Source organism: Panulirus ornatus, chromosome 4, assembly GCF_036320965.1.
Source record: "Panulirus ornatus isolate Po-2019 chromosome 4, ASM3632096v1, whole genome shotgun sequence".
Lineage (NCBI taxonomy): Eukaryota > Metazoa > Arthropoda > Malacostraca > Decapoda > Palinuridae > Panulirus > Panulirus ornatus.
Genome location: NC_092227.1, coordinates 30,659,770 through 30,667,269, shown reverse-complemented (window position 1 = coordinate 30,667,269; position 7,500 = coordinate 30,659,770).

The window sequence follows — 7,500 nt, the reverse complement described above, 5'->3', positions numbered from 1 at the left end:
GGTCTATGACCAGGTTATCTGCTGGAGGACAGTACATGGGAAGGACAGATAACACAAGACCTGATGGTCTATGACCAGGTTATCTGCTGGAGATGGTACAGCAGAACGCCCCTCCCTCACCACCCACCTCTATAGATGGAGACAGGATAGTAAAGGAAATCACCTGATATATATATATATATATATATATATATATATATATATATATATATATATATATATATATATATATATATACACACACACACACAATGCCAGTTATCTTTTAGAAGTGTATTAGTGGAAGCTGTAAGTCCATAGTTAGACATGCCTCACAAACTACACACTCGCTGTTTAAACTGCCTTAACCCCTTGTTGACCTGTGTACGTTAGAAAACAGTTCAAACACGTTGAGAACGGGTGGTAAACAAACAGGCCAGTTCTCTCCACTGTCAACCACCTGCTTTTCCTCGTTCACATTAAGGTCAACAGAGTCTCTCTCTCTCTCTCTCTCTCTCTCTCTCTCTCTCTCTCTCTCTCTCTGGTGCAGACCACAGTTCCAGGGAAGAAGGAAACAGTGGACTGTCTACATCACGTGAGCTGGCTGGATTCATTGTCGTATGAAAGACCATTGTTAGTGTTATCATTTTGACCCTTGTTAGGTCACTAGACGTGTCATGACCTTCAAGTACAGACAGTATTCACTACGTTATAACGACAGAACCACAATCTGGATCGTTATGTGGTCATTAAACCAGTGAGGGAGAACATGGAGAAGGATTTGTGTTAATGATATGATAACAACATCTTATGTTGGGTTAGGAAAGTGACCCATTGAAGAACTTCGTTATGAAAATGTAAAAAAATCATCTTTCATTCTCATTCACCTGAGAATTCTCTCTGTTCTTTCAGTATGTGTTAATGTGATAGATACAGTGTGTTAATTGACTTAATGACCCATATATATATATATATATATATATATATATATATATATATATATATATATATATATATATATATACACACAAGGTCGGAAAATGGCGTCGTAGCTTCGTCTCTTCGATGTATATCAACTGACTGTTGTTATATTTCTCTCTTGTGTCTCCCCTGATGATGATGTGATTATGACACGAAAGTGCACTTGGCAACTTACCGTGTTTCATTTCCCCACCGTGGACTCATAGGAATAATACTTAAGGTCACGTTAGAAAGTTGTGTTCGTCGAGAGTCAGCTGACTGGGGGCCCGCCCTCAGCAATCAGCTGATCGATCAGCTGACGAGAAGTAAACAATAACAAGGCTAAGAGTGAACGACTCCACGCACGTGGTCAACAGCAGGTGTGTGGGAGAGGCGACAGGTGTGTGTGTGTGTGTGTGTGTGTAGCGGTGGGGAAAGTCTGTGTGAAATTTAAAGAATAATTAAGGAAGAGAAGCTACCCCACTTCACTTTAGAAAGATGAGTGGCAGGACTCAGACCCCATGACTGGACTGGACTGGAAACCAGCTGTTTGGGTCAGCTGTTCTTACAGCTGTGGACCCTCTTTCTCCATGGAGAACAGCTGTCTTGTGAGCAGGTGTCTTGTGAGCAGGTGTCTTGTGAGCAGGTGTCTTGTGAGCAGGTGTCTTGTGAGCAGGTGTCTTGTGAGCAGGTGTCTTGTGAGCAGGTGTCTTGTGAGCAGGTGTCTTGTCCCAGTCCCTGGCTCACTGTAGGGTAAGACTAAGACATATTGAACTTCCATGTTTCGTCGTAAACATTAAACTTATTCTCAATGTTTTTATTTTGTTTTGTGTTGTTATGTGTGCTGTGTGTTAAGGACACACCACCTGCGTCTTGGTTGTCTCTCTCTCTCTCTCTCTCTCTCTCTCTCTCTCTCTCTCTCTCTCTCTCTCTCTTACTCTTAATCTGTCTCTTACTCTTACTCTGTCTCTCTCTTACTCTCTCTCTAACTCTTACTCTCACTCTTACTCTCTCGTACTTTCACTCTCTCTGTCTCTCGTACTCTCTCTCTCTCGTACTGTCTCTTACTCTTACTCTCTCTCTCTCTTACTCTCACTCTCTCTTACTTTTACTCTCTCTCTCTCTCACTCTTACTCTTACTCTGTCTCTTACTCTTACTCTCTCTCTTACTCTTACTCTCTCTCTTTCTTACTCTCTCTTACTCTTAGTCTCTCTCTTACTCTTACTCTCTCTCTCTCTTACTCTCTCTTACTTTTACTCTCTCTCTCTTACTCTCTCTCTCTCTGTCTCTCTCTCTTACTCTCTCTCTCTCTCTCGGTCCCATACATCTGATATACATTCCCCCCTCCCCCCCCATCCTGCCATCACAGTCCCATTTCGGCCTCACCCATCCCATCCCTGTATCCCATCCCTTGTCTCCCCATCTCTCCCAGAGCTGTCATCCCATCACCATCTTCCAGGCTGGAAGGTCTGGCCTGGTTCAGGATTTCTGTATCCTCCACACTCTCACTCATGACCTGATTACAAGCCTCCACCTAGCTCCACTTAAACCTCACTCCACTCCACACTCCACATCATCTAGATCACCTAACATTTCCCTCCCCTCTCCCCTCCCCTTACACCCACTTAAACCCCACCCACTTAAACCCCACCCCACTTAAACCCCACCCCACTTAAATCCCACCCGACTCCACTCCACTCCACACTCCACCTCACCTAGATCACCTAATATTTCCCTCCCCTCTCCCCTCCCCTTACACCCACTTAAACCCCACCCCACTTAAACCCCACACCCACACTCCCCACCCACACTCCACACCCCCTACCCCACCTAGATCACCTAATATTTCCCTCCCCTCCTTCCCCCCCTCATCCAATCCCCCCTCCCCCCTTACACCCCCTCCCCCCTCCCTCCCCTTCTTGCTGAAAAGGACGTCTGTGGAGTGAATTGGGAACAAGGCCAGCCCTTTACACGCCTCTGGCAAAGGAAACTCACTCACTCTCTCTCTCTCTCTCTCTCTCTCTCTCTCTCTCTCTCTCTCTCTCTCTCTCTCTCTCTCTCTCTCTCTCCACCCCGTACTTGACTCAGGGCCGGGGGTGGTGGGGGGGGGGGGCTCGTCTCTGGAATGCAGTGGACTTGATTGTAAGGGTTCAGTAACCCCTCTCTCCCCTCCCCCTCTCTCCCCTTCCCCTCTCCCCCCCCCCCCCTCTCCTCTCCCCTCCCGTAGCCAAGTTTCCAGTACTGTGCGTTGACCTGGCTTCCACAACCCAGTACAGTGGCTCTTACATTACAGTGACCTGACCCCCCCCCTCCTCTGTATTACAGTGACCTGACCCCCCTCCTCTGTATTACTGTAACCTGACCCTCCTCTGTATTACTGTGACCTGACCTTCCCCTTCTGTATTACTGTGACCTGACCCCCCCCTCTGTATTACTGTGACCTGACCCCCCCCTCTGTATTACTGTGACCTGACCTTCCCCTTCTGTATTACTGTGACCTGACCCCCTCTGCATTACTGTGACCTGACCCCCCTCTCTGTATTAATGTGACCTGACCCCCCTCTCTGTATTAATGTGACCTGACCCCCCTCTGTATTACTGTGACCTGACCCTCCTCTGTATTACTGTGACCTGACCCCCCCCTCTGTATTACTGTGACCTGACCCCCCCCTCTGTATTACTGTGACCTGACCTTCCCCTTCTGTATTACTGTGACCTGACCCCCTCTGCATTACTGTGACCTGACCCCCCTCTGTATTACTGTGACCTGACCCCCCTCCTCTGTATTACTGTGACCTGACCCCCCCTCTGTGTTACGGTGACCTGACCCCCCCTCTGTATTACTGTGACCTGACCCCCTTTGTATTACTATGATCTGACCCCCTCTGTATTACAGTGACCTGGCCCACCTCTGTATTACAGTGACCTGACCCCCCTCTCTGTATTACAGTGACCTGACCCCTCTAATTACAGTGTCTTAACCCCCTTGCCTAGTACAGTGAAATAGTCACTGTTAAGTACAGTGACATTTAAGGCTACAGGTTTGATGGTCATTAGACTACAGTGATACAGCCACAGTGACGCAATGACCTGTGACGTAAGAGTGACGTAACCCCTGGACGAACCAGTGACGTAAGAGTGACGTAACCCTGTACGAACGATAACTTGCACACCTTCAACAAGTGATGACCCAATTGCCATGGTTGACCCAACCAGCTGAGAAATATTGACCAATTAGCCTCGTACGGGTCATCCAGCCTCACCTTTGAGGTCATTAAGCATCTCTAATGACTTAGGATGATAATTGATGACTTAGGATGATAATTAATGACTTAGTATGATAATTGATGACTTAGGATGATAATTAATGACTTAGGATGATAATTGATGACTTAGGATGATAATTGATGACTTAGGATGATAAATTGATGACTTAGGATGATAATTGATGACTAAGGATGATAATTGATGACTTAGGATGATAATTGATGACTTAGGATGATAATTGATGACTTAGGATGATAATTGATGACTTAGGATGATAATTGATGACTTAGGATGATAATTAATGACTTAGGATGATAATTGATGACTTAGGATGATAATTAATGACTTAGGATGACAATTGATGACTTAGGATGATAATTAATGACTTAGGATGATAATTGATGACTTAGGATGATAATTGATGACTTAGGATGATAATTGATGACTTAGGATGATAATTGATGACTTAGGATGATAATTGATGACTTAGGATGATAATTGATGACTTAGGATGATAAATTGATGACTTAGGATGATAATTGATGACTTAGGATGATAATTGATGACTTAGGATGATAATTGATGACTTAGGATGATAAATTGGTCGGTTTTCTATCCTTTTGTTATGCTTTGTCGCTGTCTCCCGCGTTAGCGAGGTAGCGCAAGGAAACAGACGAAAGAATGGCCCAACCCACCCCCATACACATGTATATACATACACGTCCACACATATACATACACACACATACACACACACACACACACATATATATATATATATATATATATATATATATATATATATATATATATATATATATATATATATATATATATTACACACACACACACACACACATACGCGCGCGCGCGCGCGCGCTCCTTCAGCGAGACCTTAAGACGGGTCTGTGCGCATGTCGTGTGCGCATGGTCTCTGCGCATGACGTTTGCGCATGGTCTCTGCGCATGTCGTGTGCGCATGAGCACTAACCTTGGCGCCATTCCCGCCCCCGGCGGCCATATTGGTACTCGCAATCTCACCCCCCCCACCCCCGTGTGCAACACTGGCCCTTATTCTCACCTTGTGCAAGGCTGAAAGTCGCCAGCAGGACGACCCCAATCAGCAGCCATCGCGGTCTCTGGAAGGAAGAAAACGGCGTCACAACAAAGACATATACGAGTTCATAGAAAACGTGATGGTGGTTCGGGCATGTTCAACATGGCCCATATGCACTATACTTAAGTAAGGCATGTTAGCCCTTACCACTTTTCACCCTCTTTTAAGTAAGAGAACACTTGTACAAATAAGTAATAAGTATTATAAAAGGAATTTGATTTTTAGGTTTACTTACACGTACAGAAAATAAGCCAAGGTTCCAATACTACATAAATGGGATCAGGTCACTTTATAACTTAGATAAACACTACAAAATTATGTAGAAGTATACGTGAAATACATAACATTACTGGTGGATACTTATGGCTACATAAAGATACTTATAGATACATAAAGATACTTATAGATACATAGATACTTATAGATACATAAAAATACTTATAGATACTTAGAGATACTTATAGATACTTAGAGATACTTATAGCTACTTAGAGATACTTATAGCTATTCAGAGATACTTATAGCTACTTAGAGACACTTATAGCAACTTAGAGATACTTATAGCTACTTAAAGATACTTATAGATACTTAGAGACACTTATAGCTACTTAGAGATACTTAGAGATACTTAGAGATACTTATAGCTACTTATAGATACCGTCTTATCAGCCACTGAGGCCGATTTTGATCTTTGAGTGTGTTCTTGTGTTCACAGGAACTGGTTCAGTAGATCTCTCACATGAACAGAATGTGAGAACAAAATGTTCACCAAGTTGTTCTTCTTCGTGGAAACAGTGGTTGGCAGAGGCGCGCGCGCGCGCACCGGGGGAGGAAACGCCATGTTCGGGGTCTTGCCCCGTGGGGTTTCCTTTGCCCCCAGGGGGGAGAACACGCGCCCCGCCCCGCCCCGCCCCGCCCCGCCCTTCCTGGCGAAATTAGGGGGTGATGGGATGGGGAAGGGGGGAGGAAATAGGGAGGGTGTGTTGAAATGGAGGGAAGGGAAGGGGTAGATTTGCCTACGAGGGCTGGTAGGAAGGGGGAAAATGAGATGGGAAGGGGGGAATGAGATGGGAAGGGTGGAATGAGATGGGAAGGGGGAATGAGATGGGAAGTGTGGAATGAGATGGGAAGGGGGAATGAGATGGGAAGGGGGAATTGAGATGGGAAGGGGGAATTGAGATGGGAAGGGGGAAATGAGATGGGAAGGGTGGAATGAGATGGGAAGGGGGAATGAGATGGGAAGGGTGGAATGAGATGGGAAGGGGGAATGAGATGGGAAGGGGGAATTGAGATGGGAAGGGGGAATTGAGATGGGAAGGGGGAAATGAGATGGGAAGGGGGGAATGAGATGGGAAGGGGGGAAATGAGATGGGAAGGGGGAATGAGATGGGAAGGGGGGAATGAGATGGGAAGGGGGAATGAGATGGGAAGGGGGAATGAGATGGGAAGGGGGAATTGAGATGGGAAGGGGGAATTGAGATGGGAAGGGTGGAATGAGATGGGAAGGGGGAATGACATGGGAAGGGGGAATGAGATGGGAAGGGTGGAATGAGATGGGAAGGGGGAATGAGATGGGAAGGGGGAATTGAGATGGGAAGGGGAATTGAGATGGGAAGGGGGAAATGAGATGGGAAGGGGGGAATGAGATGGGAAGGGGGGGAAATGAGATGGGAAGGGGGAATGAGATGGGAAGGGGGGAATGAGATGGGAAGGGGGAATGAGATGGGAAGGGGGAATGAGATGGGAAGGGGGAATTGAGATGGGAAGGGTGGAATGACATGGGAAGGGTGGAATGACATGGGAAGGGTGGAATGACATGGGAAGGGTGGAATGACATGGGAAGGGTGGAATGACATGGGAAGGGTGGAATGACATGGGAAGGGTGGAATGAGATGGGAAGGGTGAAATACATGAGGACCAGGTGACCTGTATCGAAGACGTGTACGATAACTGCATAAACACAGGTACGATGTCGAACTGGCGCCACTGGGGGAAGCCAGGCTGCCAGGTGTATGTGTGGGAGGGATGACAGGAGAGCTGATGGAGGCTCCCTCCCTCACCCACCACTATAGATGGAGACAGTACAGTACAGCAGAAGGCTCCTCCATCCCTCACCCACCACTATAGATGGAGACAGGACAGTACAGCAGAAGGCTCCTCCCTCACCCACCACTAT